Genomic DNA, 16,712 nt, shown 5'->3' with positions numbered 1-16,712 from the left:
TGCTATTTGCAAGACTCTACAAGGTGCAGCTAGTTTGAGCTGGGCTCTGTCCCTTGCAACCAAAAGTGTTCTAATACACAGCAGAGCCCTCTTCTGCCCCTGCCCCTTTCTCAGGGGACAGAGCCAATCACTGGTGGTATCTTCCCAGTAGTCAAAGCTCATTTGTCCCTGGAGAGAGAATGGATCAGACTGAGTTCTAGCCAGGGCAGGACAACAGGGACCAGGAAAGCTATAGAGTGCAGCTTGAAAAGTCAGTGTGATTTCAGGACTCTCTCTTTTCTCCCTGACTCCAGCCTCTTGTTTACCCAGGACCTTCCCTCTGACATCATTCTTGGGAGGTGTGGTGTAAGAAAAAGCAGTTTGTTCGTTACTTTCTCCCACCCACAAGCACCACAAATATTCTCCCACAGAGAAGTGTAAGAGAGGTGCCTCTCCCTCTTCCCAATGCCTAAATGGAGAGAGTAGGCAAGTAGGGAAGAAAAAATTTTTATCTATTTGGTGTCCTTGAAGTAGAGAACCCAATGACAGTGACAGAAAGAGTATCCCAAGAAAAACAGCAGGAAAGTTCAATGAAATAAAGAACTAATTCTGCAGCACTAAATGGTGCAGCATATTTCAAGAAAACTTGGTGCAGGAAGATTGATACCTATACATATCTTGATTAAGTTATCAAACTCCAAGGATAAAGAAAAACTATTTTGAACACTTAAGAAGAAAAAATAATTCTTGTATTTCTCCTCAGCATCATTCAATGTTCCAAATAGTGAAACAATATCTCTGAAGTCCTTCAAGCCTAAAGGCAACAGGCAAATATTCTGAAACATGAAGGAACTCAGGAAGTATGGCATCTATGTGCTCTTCACTGAAAACCTACTTCATAAAGAAATCCAGACAACCAAGAGATAAGTCAAAATAAAGAATTCTGGAATAGAGAAGCATGATAAAAGGATAATGGTGAGTACTAAATAATCCACTTATATACAGAACTAAGACTTAAGAACTCTGGGGATTATAACTGCAGAATAGAAATTAATGTTATAAACCTTGACAAAGTAAAATTACTAATATTTTTGAGAGTCCAAAGGAAATATGAACAAGGGTACAAAGTTAATATCTTCTAAAATTGAAATGAGAAATTAAAAATGACTCCAATCTCTCAATATTTTTATAACCTTTTAATTTTTTAATCATTATGTTGTTTTTAAGAATTAGTATCTCTTGAGCTGAATATACATTTAGCTGACCTTCATTGGTTTCTCCAGTTTCATTTCTGTTTCTTTTCCTTCTATTAAATTTAACTAAAATAAAACTTAACTATTTATATATGTATATATATATATTTTTTTCAGATTATTTTCCACTATAGGTTATTGCAAGATATTGAATATGGGGAGGAATAAATTAGGAGTATGGGATTAACAGATACAAACTACTACACATAAAAATAGATAAGCAACAAGGATTTACTATATAGCACAGGGAACTATTTATATTTTTAGTGGGACATGTAATAATAAAAAATAAAAGAAGCTTTATTTCGAAAATAAATAAAGAGGTTCTGTCCCAGCCAATGAACTAGCAAAACTGCTGGCTTTCTCCCACAATCTCAACTTCAAAGAGCCAAAGAGGAAAAACACCAGGATGCTGAGAAAACTGTACAAAATCTGTGGTGTGACAGGACCTTTTTAGAACTGGTATATTGGAGAGTGGAAGTATTGGTTTGGGCAGGAGGCAACCTTGAAAAGTTTTAAGAGGAGGGCTTCCCTGGTGGCGCAGTGGTTGAGAGTCCACCTGCCGGTGCAGGGGACACGGGTTCGTGCCCCGGTCCGGGAAGATTCCATATGCCGCAGAGCGGCTGGGCCCGTGAGCCATGGCCGCTGAGCCTGCGCGTCCGGAGCCTGTGCTCCGCAATGGGAGAGGCCACAACAGTGAGAGGCCCGCGTACCGCAAACAAACAAACAAACAAAAAAAGTTGTAAGAGGAGAAAACAAAAGGGGGGCTATTGGAGTTCTGCTTTGCCTTCTCTCTCATCACTGTCTCGGGACAGAAACTGCCTGCCCCCCACACCAGCAGCAACTCAGAACTCCATTCCAAGTGGCCTCAGCAAAATCAGGGCAGTACAGAAGCACTTCTGAGGAACTGAGAAACATAGATGTGAATAACTGATTTAGGCATTTTCCCAGGCACTGTTCACCTCCAAAACCCCAGAACTAAGTAAGTATAGTCTAATTACAGTCTGACCTTAATACTGCTTCTGCCTGTGGGGCAAGGGGGTGACTTGACCTCTTGAGGACTGCCTTGTTGGGGAGGGAGGGATTGATTTTCTCCAACTGGGGGTTCAGCTGCTCTGCACATCCTAAGCTAATTGGGACTGACAGAGTTTGGGTCTGGCCTTCCTTCATATGCATTGCCTGATAGTGCTAAACCAACACCAACAGGGGAAAATGAATTAGTAGACTAAAATAACAAGGCATTTGAGGTGCACAACCATTTTTAAGGAGAAACAATATACTGGGTGACATATTTCAACAATATCACAAATATTAAAGAAGAGAGACCAAGAATTATAGTTAGCTTATTAAATATACGTATAATGACACTGTAAGACATTAAGCATGTATAACACAAACAAAGAAACAGAAAAGATCCATACAGAAATAAAGATGAAAAGTATAGGAGTGGAAATAAAGAATACTATCTATGAAGTTAACAAAAGAATAGATATAACTGAAAAACCATTAGGAAATTGAAGGACTACATTGGAAAAATGTGCCCAGAATTAAGAATGAAAGAACAAAGAGGAAGAAATATTTAATATTAGATATTTTTCTAAAACCCACTAAGAGATATGGAGAATTTCAACAGAGAACAGGAAACTAGGGTAAAGAATCAGATAATAATTCTAAAATTGAAAAATACAATAACTGAAATTAAAATTCAGTGGATGAGTTTAACAGCAAATTAGACTGCTGAATGAAAAAATGAGCTGGAACATATGTCAGAATAAAATATCCAGAATTAGGCATGAGACAACCAAAGCATGACAAATACAGAAGAGAATATAAGAGATATACGGAATGAAGAAAGAAGGTCTAACAGGGAGCCCTAGAGGCAATGGGGAGACAAAATGGGGAAAAAGCAATATATGATCTAATGACCAAGAAGTTTTCAAAACTGACTGAAGACATCAATCTATATATACTCAAGTAATCCTATAAACCCTAATCAGGATAAACAGGCATATCATAGTAAAGTTGCTAAAACCCAAAGACTGATAAAAATTCTTAAAGCAGCCAGAGAAAAAAGACAAATTTCCTTCAAGGAACAACCTTTATACACTGACACAGATTTTTCAACAGAAGCAAAGGAAATAGAAGATCATGTAATAATATTTTTAAAGTGATGTTAGTAAATAATTGTCAACCAAAAATTCTATACCCAGTAAAAGTATCCTTTAAAAAAGAAAACCAAATAAAGTCATTTTATGACAAACAAAAGCTGAAAGAACTCATCATCATCAAGTTCACAGTAAAGGGTGTTTCAAGCAAAAGGAAACGAAATCCTGATGATAGATGGGCAGGAACAGACAGAGTGAGATTACCCACACACCCACCCACACACACAATGTTACTTAGCAACAACTAACTAACTCCATGGTCCTTATAATGACCATCTCAAATACTAGGGATATTAAGCCAGTGCTAACTCAATATCCCCTCCCAATTCACTACACATGTAAGACCTTTGCACAGGAAACTCAAGACATTGTTGAGAGAAATTAAAAAGACCTAAAGAAATAGAGGGATATACCATGCTCATATATTGGAACACTCAATGCTGTAAAAATGTCAAAATTTCCCAAAATGATGTATATATACAATGAAATTCCAATAAAAATCCAAGCAGAGTTTTGTGCATGTATGTGTGGAAATTTAAAACCTGATTCTAAAATGTAAATGTAGAGAGCCAAGAATAGAAAAGATAATCTTGAGCAGAAGGTGGAGAGGAGGAAGGAGAAAGAAGAAAGAGGTGGAGAAGAAATAGGGAGAAGAAGAAGAATTTGAAGAAGAAAGTGGATTAGAAGGAGGCGGGGAAGAGAAAGGAAGAAGGGGAGGAGAAGTAGGGGTGAAGGATGAGAGGAATTTGAGGAGAGTGAAGAAGATCTACGTACCAAATAGTGCAGTAGAGAATGGGAGAGTGAGCTGACACTAAGATTTTGGGGTGATGCTGAAGATCCAGTTAAGATGGGTGAGGATTTGGGGTTAAGGAGACTCAGGTCCCCAGCATAACAGAGTTCTCTGAAGAATTCTCCAGACATGTTGTTTCATCTGATGTTCACAACATGCCTGTGTGGAAGAGATTATTTTCCCCATTGTATAAGTGAACCAAGCAGGGGGATGACCAGCCCGTGTCACGCTATGAGTTGGTGGTGGATCCCCAACCATAGAGCCTGTGGCAGAGCTGGGTGCCTGGGGAAGGGGGCCAAAATCTGCTCACGTGGGCTTCCTCCGCAGGAGCCTGGGCAGCTGAGCCAGTGTGTGGAGCTCGTTTGTGTGTCTTGAACAAGTCCCTGGCTCCTTCTGGGCCTCAATATCCCTATCTGGACAGATGGACGGTGGGGTTCTATGGTACAGGTCTATGGTTCTGGAACCCCGTCTTCTGTCCATCCCCTCTCCACAATGGGAGGGTGGCACAGAGCTCTGCCTGCATTCAAGGCAGTGGAGGGGCCCCCCAAGGAGGGAGATCAGAACACAGGGAGCTCAGGAAGCAGTCAGTGATATATGAGGACAAGGCACTCTGAGAACAAAGCCCTCCCCTAGGCCTTTCTTTTCATATTCCTGAGGTAAACAACCTGCCCCTGGGGTGGGGTCGGGGAAGAAAACAAGACCAGGCTGGGCAGCAGGAGACCAGGATTCCAGTTAGGCTTTGTCACGGCCTTGCAATGTGTCCCTCACCAAGTCCTTACCCATCTCTGAGCTTCACTCCTCTCCCTTTAAGATGAGGGGCTTGGACCAAGATGTCTTTAAAGGCCCATCTGAATCTGACCCTTTGGAATGTTAAAAGTTGCTTATAGATTTGGGGATCTCAATGTTCTTTTTTTAAAAAATATTTATTTATTTATTTATAACCTCTTTATTGGAGTATAATTGCTTGATCTCAATATTCTTGAAAAGGGGCTGCCTTCAATGGATATTCTGAATTAACTACTCCCCACTGCATTTTCCTTTGAATCAAATTGGTAACACTCATTCATTCAACACGCATCTATGAAGAAGATCCTCTAAGCTAGGCATAGGAAATAGAGAGATGAACTAGATACAATTCCTATCCTCATGGAGTCTACATTCAAGTGAGAACACAGACAACAAGTAAAGAAATGAACAAGATAATTACAGTTTACATAGCACTATTAATGAAATAAACCATCTCCAAAATACATAAATAAATAAACCATCAGATACATGGATGGCAGACCTAGCCAATAAGTGTGACTTCAAATAGGTCACTTTTCCATTATGGGTCTCTTTTCTTTCTCTAGAAGAATAACAATCCCAGGCTTGGGGAGGGGATGAGCACAGGGTGATTTTCTTGCTGCACTGCCACCAAAGTGAGAGAACAGGAGTTCTTTGGGGGGAAACAGTTCATCCATGATCCAGGTGAGAAGAGCAGACTCACCCTCAGGTCACAGGGGGACGGGGAGAACAGAGGGGGGAAGGGAGAGAGAACCCACAACCAATATCACTGAGCACTTGCTCTGGGCGGTGCACTGTGTCAGGGGATTTAGGTCACCGTTTCAAAGTCTCAGGACAAACAAACCAGCCATGTGGGCATCTGTGTCCCCATTTTATAGAGGAGGAAACAGGTGTTGAGAGAGATGATGTGACTTTATACAGTGGCAGAAAGAGGATTCAAGATCAGTTTCTCTGACTCCAAATCTGATGCTGATTCGGGTATTAGAAAGATTTTAATGAGATAAAAATAAGTATAATACTGAGACTTTGTATTCTTTGGAAAGGGAAGGGAAGAGATGTGTGAGGGCTGAGAGGTTAGGAGAGTCTTCCTGGAGCAGGTGCGTTGTCAGCTGGGCTTTTGAGTGTAAGTGGGTTTGAGCCAAAGAAGAAGAGAGAAACAGAGAGCATGGGGCATTGGACTGAGACCTGGTCACTGGCTCAAGTGAGAGGTGCCTAAAGGTGGCTCAGGAAAGATGAGGCTGGAAGTGTGGGCTGGCCCAATTAAGAGTCCAGGGTGCCTCACTGTGGACTATGGTCTTGGTTTCTGGACATTCAGGAACTGTAGGAGGTGTGCAAACAGGGAAGGGATATAGTACAGGAGAGAAGAATTGAAGTCACAAGACCTAAGTGGTGTCATGCTTCCCCCACTTCTTAGTCGCTTGACCCTAGACAGTTTACTTAATTTCTCTGAAGCTCAAATACTTCATCTATGACATGCCTGACTTAAGAGTTGTGTTCATTATTTTTATCGTCAAGGACCTGGTCCAGGATCCATCATTTAGCAAGTGTTCAATAGATGTCTATTAAATGAATTAAGATTAAAAACTGCCTATCCCAAAGACCTAAACATAAGAGCTAAAAGTATAAAACTCTTAGAACAAAACAGAGGAAAAGCTTCATGACACTGGATTTGGCAATGATTTTTTGGATATGACAACAAAAGCATAGGCAACAAAAGAAAAAAAAGATAAATTTTTATTCTTTTCTTTGTCAAAGGATACTATCAAAAGGAGTAAAAAGGCAACCCACAAAATGGGAGAAAATATTTGCAAAGCATATATCTGATAAGGGATTAACATCCAGAATACATAAAGAATGCCTACAGGGCTTCCCTGGTGGCGCAGTGGGTGAGAGTCCACCTGCCGATGCAGGGGACACGGGTTCGAGGCCTGGTCCAGGAAGATCCCACATGCCGCGGAGCAACCAAACCCATGCGCCACAACTACTGAAGCCCGTGCACCTAGAGCCCATGCTCCATAACAAGAGAAACCACCGCAATGAGAAGCCCGTGCATCCCTATGAAGAGTAGCCCCCGCTCTCTGCAACTACAGAAAAGCCTGCACACAGCAACGAAGACCCAACACAGCCAAAAAAATAAATAAAATTTTAAAACTATACATATTAAAAAAAATAAAAATGGGCCAAAGACTTCAATAGACATCTCTCCAAAGAAGATATACAAAAGGGCCTAAAGCACATGAAAGGATGCTCAACATCATATTAGGGAAATGCAAATCAAAACCACCGTGAAATACCACTTCACCCATCAGAATGACTATCATCAAAACAAACTAACAAATAAAAACAAGTGTTGGCAAGGATGTGGGAAAACCAGAACCCTTGTGCATTGCTGTTGGATCATGAATGTAAAGGCCTAGCCTGGGGCCTGGCCCCTAGTGAGTGCTCAGTACAGGACAATGCTACAGAGGTGATGGTGATGACACACTTCATACAGTGCAGCACTAAAGTTCTGTTCTTAGATGTTGAAAACAGTTCTGTGATTATCTTTGCACTTGTACTTTTCCTGTAAGTGAACAGGGTACCCCTGAGGTCTGCTCTCCCCTCAGAGGGACCCAGCACAGGACGGGCGGGCCTGCCTCAGTCACACACTCACATACCTATCTCCCTTCTCCCCACCTCCCAAGGTTCCAGATGCCCTAATTGGCCTCCAGAGGGGAAACAGATTTCATTGAAGGGCCCTAATTAATCCCTAGAAATCTGGGTCCCCACATTCTCCTCACTCCACACCAACTCCCCAGTTACTTGTTCCAGACAAGAAAGGAACTTTGCAGACTCCCTGAGGAAAGAGAGGCCTTGGGGGGAGGTCACGTGTGTGCTCTGTGCTGACAGTCATAATGAGGGCCAGGAGATCCTGCCTCATCAAAGCAGACCTGGAACTTGCAAAATGAATGCTAAGTACGTTTCCCTGCACCTGTTCTGGCTGGACACCCACACCCAGCTTTGCCCCAGGCTATAGGCATTTGTGTTCTCACCTGGCTTCCCGTGGGCATCTAATTCTGGTGGCTCTGTTCATAGAGCTCAGGCTGTCCCATGGTTCTGGAGGCACGGTCTGTGTCACTGCCCTGGCAGGGCATCACTGATGGAGGTCCTGCTCTCACAAGAGGTACTTCCATCACACACTTCTGCTCGTCCTTCAAGGCCCAGAGCAAACACTCCTCTGTAAGTCTTAGCCGAATTCCAGAGAGGCCACCTCGCCCTTCCTGGGGCACCCATGGTTTGTGGCACCTGGCCACAGTCTTAGGACTGTCGGCCCTGGAGCAGAACTGGTCATGTGCATCTCACTCTTCCTGGCCAGACCCCAGATCCACAAGCACGTAGAAGCTGAGGCAGAGGAGGCCTCTTTCTTGGTTCTATTCTGCTGTCATCTTTACTCCAAAGTGGATGCCCTGCACTGCATTCATAGTTATTATTTAACAACAGGTTCTATAGTAAAATAGAAAAAAATACATAAAATTTCCTTACCGCAGGACTCCTCTGAGCCTTCATTATGTTCATGACCTTTGTGAGTCTCTAAAAGGTTATTGAGATGCAACAGTTCCTAAACTTTTTTGACTACATATCTTTTTGACTGACTCTCGAGCATCTTATGGGACCAGTACTCTATAGAATCACTCTGGAAAATTCTGACCTAGATTACAACTCACACGTACCCAGTCCAACTGGGGGAAAGATCATTTTACAGCTTCATCTTATACCACATGTCCAAATAAACCCTGAGTTAAAGAATGAAATGTGGAAAATGAAACTATAAAAACTAAAGGAAGGGGCTTCCCTGGTGGCACAGTGGTTGAGAGTCCACCTGCCAATGCAGGGGACATGGGTTCGTGCCCCGGTCCAGGAAGATCCCACATGCCACGGAACGGCTAGGCCCATGAGCCATGGCTGCTGAGCCTGTGCGTCCGGAGCCTGTGCTCCGCAACAGGAGAGGCTACAACAGTGAGAGGCCCACATACCACAAAAAAAAAAAAAGAAAAAAGAATCTGCCTGCCAATGCAAGGGATTGGCAGGGACATGGGTTCGAGACCTGGTCCAGGAGAATCCCACATGCCGCGGAGCAACTAAGCCCGAGCGCCACAACTACTGAGCCTGCACTCAAGAGCCCGCAGGGCACAACTACTGAGCCCACATGCTACAACTACTGAAGCCTGTGTGCCTAGAGACTGTGCTCCGCAACAAGAGAAGCCACTGCAATGAGAAGCCCGCACACCGCAATGAAGAGTAGCCCCCGCTCGCCACAAGTAGAGAAAGCCCGTGCACAGAACGAAGACCCAACACAGCCAAAAATAAATAAATTAAATAAATTAAAAAAAAAAAAACTAAAGGAAAAGTAGCTCTGGACTGTGGATTCTCCGAGCCTGGCACTGGGCCTAGTTCACAGTGTTCTGTCATTGTTTGCAGAATGAACTCAGGGTTTATGTGTCACTGACAGACAAGCTATGTAGGTACCTCGATTTTGCATCTTGAATAGGCTGCTTCAGCTGTTAGACTGACACGTTTCCATTTTGACCATATTCCTCCTATGAAATTACATCTAGGAAACTAATAACCTGACCCTTGAAAAAGCTCTCTGATGGTGCCAGCTAATGTGACATCACATTGGGCCTGCATAAAATAGCCTTTCGTCCAAAGTGACTTTCCCATGGTCCTCTTTCTGGACTCTGAGCTCCTGCAGGGTAGGCTGTGCCCATCCCCTTCAGTGAGCACGAGCCCTACTCAGCAGTCTCTGCAAAACCTCTGGGCAAGTTTCTGGCTCACCATCCTATGTCATGGGTTGGAATGTGGTATGCTGGGTGGGCTCCTGGTTGGGGACCTGGGGCCTTGGATTTTGGTCTCAGGTCTGGTCCTAACATTCTAGGACAACTCGGGAAATCCTACCCCACCCCGAACCTCAGTCAGGTAAAGTTCAGAGACCTGCAAACCCTGAAAGAATAGAACCAGCAATGAGGGTGGGAGCTCAATCAGCAGAAGCCCCTGCCCCTCCCTAAGCCTGTCCTGCTAGGCTCTCTCACCCTGAGGTGGGATAATCCAGATGCCCCTCCTGCCCACACCTCTGGAGTGTTCTGTTTCTTTCACAGTCCTACTCCAGCCCATGTCCCCACCCCAGACAGTGGGTGCAGAAGCCCTGGCTCTGGCTCTGCACTGACTTGCTAGGTGGCCACTGTCCCCTCTGGACCTCAGTTTCTCCATCTGTACAATGGGGGATTATAGGAGATCACCTCTGGGCCCCCTGGGGCTCAGAAATTCTCTGGTCATCAGCAGCAGGAGGGAGAACAGGCAGCATCCTTCCCACCTGAAGCTGTGGGGACTCCACAGAACAGGCACCCTTTGGGGCTCGGATCTCCAGAAGCTTCTGGAGGGGCTGGAGCAGGGGTCTAGGCAAAACGTTGACCCCACCCCGTGCTGTCTTCAGGGCTCCGGCGCCTCCAGTGGCCAGTTTGGGAAGCCCAGGCCTGGTGTCAGAGCTGAAGAGAGGGCAGGGGGAGGGCCTGGGAGAAGGGCTTGAGCAAAGGCACGGAGGAGGGGAGCGGGGAGGCCAGCCTGCGGGTGCAGACAGCTGGGGGAGCTGGGGGACAGGTGGACAAGACAGGGCCAGGTCATGCAGGGTCTTCAACGCCAAGCTGAGGGCAGCTGAGGGAGGGTTTGGCCCAGGGAGGGGCAGGCGTGGTCAGATATATGCTTTAGAAGGGTCGCTCAGACTGGAGATTAAGGAGCAGGTGGCGGAGGCTGGGAGACCAGCGGAGAGGCTACAGCACTGATCTTGGAAGAACCGAGGTAAAAGCAGTGGCTCTAATGGAGGGGGACAGATGGATTTGGGGGACACTTAGAAGGGGAGCTGCAGATCTTAGCCTCTGACTGGCTCTGGGCTTGGGGCCCTACTTGCCTCCGTGAACAGGGACAGAAATCTTACAGGTAGGGACTCTGACACCTGAAGATGTCAAAGGCCCAGGTCACACAGCAGGAGGTGGGGGGACACACTGGTCCAGAACCCAGGCGCCTGGCTACCAGCCCCGACCCCTCTCCCACAGCAGCACAAATTATAGAGATGAGACTACACAGTTTCCACGGGCCTCGGACGCCAAGCCCGGGAATGCAGAGCATCAGGGAACATAGCAATTTCTTCATATTTGGCGGCATTTCTGGATTTTCTTTTTGCCTTCCCACAACAGGGAGCCTTCCAGTGCTGATGCTAAAACACACAGCCTGGAAGCTTGTGGGCCAACTCAACCCCCTCAGTCTTTTATAAGGAGAAAGCACAAAGCTCAGAGAGGGAACGAGAATCACCTAAAGCCACACAGCAAGTTAGTCGCCCAGATTTTCCCAAATCCCAGAACAGCTCTTCCACACCCTGGTAATAAAACACAGAAGCCCGAAACAATAGGCCCAGAGAAGGAAGGATCTGACCCAAGATCATCACAAGTGGGTGGCAGAAGCAGGACCTTGGGCCTGGGTCAGACCTCTGGGGCCAGTGCAATAGCCAACTAGTTGTCTCCCCTTCTGTGGCCTCCCCTCCATGGCTGCAGCCCTGTGAGGAATTCTGTGTCCTGACTCCTTCCCCTAGCCATCCTTGTGCCCCCATCTGTCTTGCTGGGGCTGGTGCTGGGATATCTCCAGGCTGTCTTCAGTTATGAGCCAATAAATATGAGATGTGCTAGGTGAGGAGAGGCTGCTGGGGCCAGCCTCACCACCACCGCACTCCTGCCAGCCTCTGCGCCAAGGAAGATTGGATTTTGTGTTGTTCATTTTTTATCTCCATGTCAGATGGGGAGATACAGGGCGTGGGCAGTGGATGATTTTATCCTTCCCCCACTATCGGGTGCAGCACTGAGATGGAGTATGTGATGTCCTCAGGCAGCCTGCTGCCCTCATGTGGGGAGGTCCCCCACACCAAGCCACCAGCCCTGGGCTCCTTCTCTCTGCTGGGTCAAAATGACATGCAAAGAAGAAAGAGTGCTGGGTAGGAAGACAAGGGACCTGGGTTCAAGCCTTGGCCCTGCTGCTGATGCACTCTGCGACCTTGGGCAAGTGTCTGAAGACATTGTGTGTCCCTTCTCTGTACCAAGCCCTGTTCAGGGAGGCAGGGGCCACAAAGAAACATCAGACCTGCTCCCTGTCCTCAAGGAGCTGGCAGTCAACTCCCAGTAAACAGACATCCATGGAGGGGTGGCAGACACTGGCGATGGTATGAAGGATGAGGATTTTCCAGGAAGGGAGTGAGGGAAGGGGGAGAAAGGAGATGTTCAGGCAGAGGCAGAGGCAGAAGCGACTGCTTGAATGAAGCATGGCAGAACGCAGTGAGTGACCAACGTGTGCTTAGAAACCCACCAGTATGGCTGGGGCATAGGGTAGAGGGAAGCGGGGGAGAAGAGTTTTTCTGTTTTTATAAGTTTATTTATTTTATTTATTTTATTTTTGGCTGCATTGGGTCTTCACTGCTGCACGCGGGCTTTTCTCTAGTTGTGGTGAGCGGGGGCTACTCTTCGTTGTGGTGTGCGGGCTTCTCATTGTGGTGGCTTCTCTTGTTGCGGAGCACTGGCTCTAGGTGCATGGGCTTCAGTAGTTGTGGCATGTGGGCTCAGTAGTTGTGGTTCATGGGCTCTAGAACACAGGCTCAGTAGTTGTGGCCCATGGGCTTAGTTGCTCCGCGGCATGTGGGATCTTCCTGGACCAGGGCTCGAACCCGTGTCCCCTGCATTGGTAGGCAGATTCTTAACCACTGCGCCACCAGGGAAGCCCAAGGGAGAAGAGTTTTAAGCAGGTAAGCATCGTATCAGATTTGCATTTTAGAAAAATCTCTCCAACTGTGAAAAGCAGATTTCAGGGGGTTGTGATGAAGTATGAAGGCAGGGAGTTGAGTGAGGAGGCTGATGCAATGGTCCAGGAGAGAGAAGATGATGTCCTAGATTAGAGCAACAACAGTGAAGCCAGAAATCATCATCATCATCATTATGATGAATACTACCATTAAGTGTTACCATGGGACAAGCACAGTGCTAGGTATTTACATCATTGTTTCTAATCCTCACAACAACTCTTCAAAGTAAGCTATTATCCCCATTTTGTAGATAAATTAAGGAAATTAAGCCTTGGGTGAATTAAAAGAGTTGCCCAGGGGTTTCCCTGGTGGCGCAGTGGTTGAGAGTCCGCCTGCCAATGCAGCAGACGCGGGTTCGTGCTCCGGGCCGGGAGGATCCCACATGCCGCGGGGCGGCGAGGCCCATGAGCCATGGGCGCTGAGCCTGCGCGTCCGGAGCCTGTGCCCCGCAACGGGAGAGGCCGCGACAGTGAGAGGCCCGCGTACCGCAAAAAAAAAAAAAAAAAAAAGAGTTGCCCAAAGTCACATAGCTAATAAGTGGCAGAGGCAGGATTTCCACCCAGGTCTGTCCAACCCTAAAGCCCACATTCTTTCTACTATGTTCTACTTCCTGAAAAGGAAGGCACAGCTTCCAGAGAGTCTAAGAGGGTATAGAATCTATCTGACTTTTGTGATTGTTTAGTTGTGGAAAGCAAAGGACAGAGAGGATTCAAGGAAGCTGTGCAGGCTTCTGGCCAAGGAAGCTGGGTGAATAGAGGGAGCACGGGAGGAGGAAGGGGTTTGGGGGCAGTGGATGGGTTTGGTGGTTGAATTAGAGGTCAGTTGGATATCTGGGTGTGGAGCCAAGCCCTAGCCTGGAGACAGAGATTTGGGTATCATTGACAAACAGGTGGTCGAAGTTGTGTGAGCAGATTAGGTCATTAGAGGGAAATGTATAGCAAATGGAAGATTGAGGCTGCAACTTTGGAGAATTCCAGCCCTTAGAGGATGAGAAACAGGAAGATTTATAGGGAGAGTGGTGTGATGTAAGGTCAGCCCAGGAGGAATGGAATTGCTATAGGAAGGTCAAGGAGTAAGTGGTTCCTGATGCTGCTGAGTAGTCAGAAATGTGAAAGCCAAAAATTGGGTTTAGGGACCAGCAGGCAGCAGGCACTGGGAACCTTGCAAAGTAGTCTTCATGGGCACAGTGTTACCAAATGGTTGGAGGGGTAACACATATATACATCCTACCCATGGCCCTGGGGGAATTTTTGACCCTGGCATACTAGTGAATCCTACCCACCCTCTCCCAGAATTTCTGAGTTGGGTGAGGAAAGTAGCAGTGTTAGGAAGGGATGTAGAGGAGAGATGTGAAGGGAAGAAAAAAGAAGACTAAGAGAAGGAGAGAGAAAGTTTGGGAAATGCATAAAGACTGTTATGGAGGTGTGATAACTGAGAACGCCCCAAGAAGAAAAGGACACTTTAGTTTGATGCTGTTTTCTAATAAAATTGTAGTTAGCAAGGAAAAAGCCATAGCCCACTGTGGCTGAATGTTAAATGAGTGAAGAAGAGCAAGAACTATGTGTAGGGGCTTCCCTGGTGGCACAGTGGTTAAGAATCCGTCTGCCAATGCAGGGGACATGGGTTCGAGCCCTGGTCCGGGAAGATCCCACATGCCACGGAGCAACTAAGCCCGTGAGCCACAACTACTGAGCCCCGTGTGCCACAACTATTGAAGCCAGCGTGCCTAGAGCCTATGCTCCGCAACAGGAGAAGCCACCACAACGAGAAGACTGTGCACCACAACGAAGAGTAGCCCCTGCTCGCCACAGCTAGAGAAAGCCCATGCACAGCAACGAAGACCCAGTGCAGTCAAAAATAAATAAAATAATTTTCCGCAGAGTGGGTGCCAGGTCTACATAAGGCCCAGTAATCTCCTTGGAACCTCACGTCTTCCTAGTAAAGTCAGCACCGTCATCCCCAATTTACAGCTGGGGAAACTGAGGCTCAGAGATATTAAGTCCTTCCCAGGACTACATAAGCAGTAAGAGACTTAGCTGGGATTTCCCCTCTGGCCTCATGAGTCCAAGTCCAGGCACCTCCTGCTGCTGCAGCTGCCTGTCTTCCCCGGGAATCAGCTTCATTCAGAGAAGAGCTCTCACCCGGCTCTGCTGTGGAACAGCTGTGGCTCTGGGCCAGTTGCCTCCCTCCCTGGGTCTCAGTTGAGTGGGGAGGGGTCCACAGGATTTCTAAGGTCCGCTCGCCTGCTCTTCCAGTGGGTTACAGTCTCCACCGCCCCAGGCGTCATCCAGGCCGCTCCCACTCCTCCCTAATAATTAATCTCCAGCCAACAGTCCCAGCTGCAGTGCTTTCATCATCCAATTACTGGAGTTGCTGGCACAATAAATCTTGGTCACACAAATGCAGGCAAATCTGCAGCTATTTTCATGGCCATTACTGTGCATAGGACATTGGGACTCAGGTCATTTGCCTTTTTGATGTGGAGAGCTGCCCCCCTCGGCATCTTTCCTGTCTTCTTTCATTTCTCATTGGTAGCTGCCCCACCCCTCCCCTGTCCCCTTCCACTCATATCCCCCTAAGCACACACTCCTCCCTTCCCCTCTCCTATCTGTAGGCAGTGGGGTCAAGATCAGAAGACTCTGTGTGACCTTGGCTAAGTCAATTTGCCTCTCTGAGCTTCTATTTCTTCACCTGTAAAACCTCATAGGGTTTTGCGAAAATGAAATAACCCACTGTGGCACACACCTTACTGGTGGTACATAGGATGTTCGTTGGTGGTCTCTGCTATTTGTTTTAATGGCTACATATTTATTGTGTATTAGGAAAAATATAATTAATACATCAAACTTGTCATCTCCTGAGTATTATTACTTAGGAGACAGTGAAATTAGGTATATACATAAAATGTGCTAAAGAAAAATATTAAGAATAATACATGCATTTAGCAAAAAATCATGGAGGAGACATGAGACTGAGAGAAGCTTGGAAACCCTGAAATGATAAATATTTGTTCTGCTCTCCACCCCGCCTTGCTGTGGAAGGGAGTGTGTGGGGAGCTACAGAGGGTGGGAGGACTTGTCCTGCTCCGAGAAGTGACCCGATCTAACCTCAGAGCCCTTCGTTCGTGTGAGAAGCCTTTCCCGATGCCTGTTCTATGCAGGCCTGTGATGGGTGCTGGGGATACAGCTCAGATGGCAGGTCCCTGCCCCACACAAGGTGCTCCCGGTCTCCCTCACTTCTGAATGAACCCCTTTCAGGATCTGCCAGCGTTGCTGTCATGACCTTTACCTGACAGGATGTCGAGTAGGCCCTCCCCTGAGCCTCCCATTTGGGGAACTGCCTTGCAGGCCCCAAGCTGAGGACCAGAGGCTCTAAGACCACATACACTCCATCAAGAGAGACACGAAGGAGCATGTAGGACACATAACGGAACGTAGGAGGGAAAAGGGCAGAAGTCAGCAGTAGCCTTGTGAGGAGTACTCTGTTCGTGCTGAGAAGTTACTGCCAGGATGGAGGTGGAGAGGGTTCCAGAGCTCCTCAGAGAAATGGACGTGCCTGATCGTGGGCAGAAAGCTGGGGGAGCTGGGAACCCCCAGGCCCACCCTTGGGGGTTCCTGAGCGGCACAGGGGCTGGGATGAAGTTTCTGGTAGAGCCATCCCGCGGCAGGACTCCCACTGAGGGCGTCCGTCCCAGCCAGCCGTGATGAAAGGAACACAGAGCGGTATTCCAGGAAGGACTCAGAGGACGCCCTCCCAGTTCCCCTTGGCCATAGGCAGGCATGGAAGGAGATCACGGCAGTTCCCACGCTCCACGCAAAGAACACGCAGGTTACAACAGGGGAGGGATCCGTGGACCGTTCAGACGA

This window comes from Mesoplodon bidens (assembly GCF_964165515.1).
Source record: "Mesoplodon bidens genome assembly, chromosome: 7".
NCBI classification, from domain to species: domain Eukaryota; kingdom Metazoa; phylum Chordata; class Mammalia; order Artiodactyla; family Ziphiidae; genus Mesoplodon; species Mesoplodon bidens.
The sequence above is the reverse complement of the archived record's forward strand: the minus strand, read 5'-3'. Positions refer to the sequence as shown.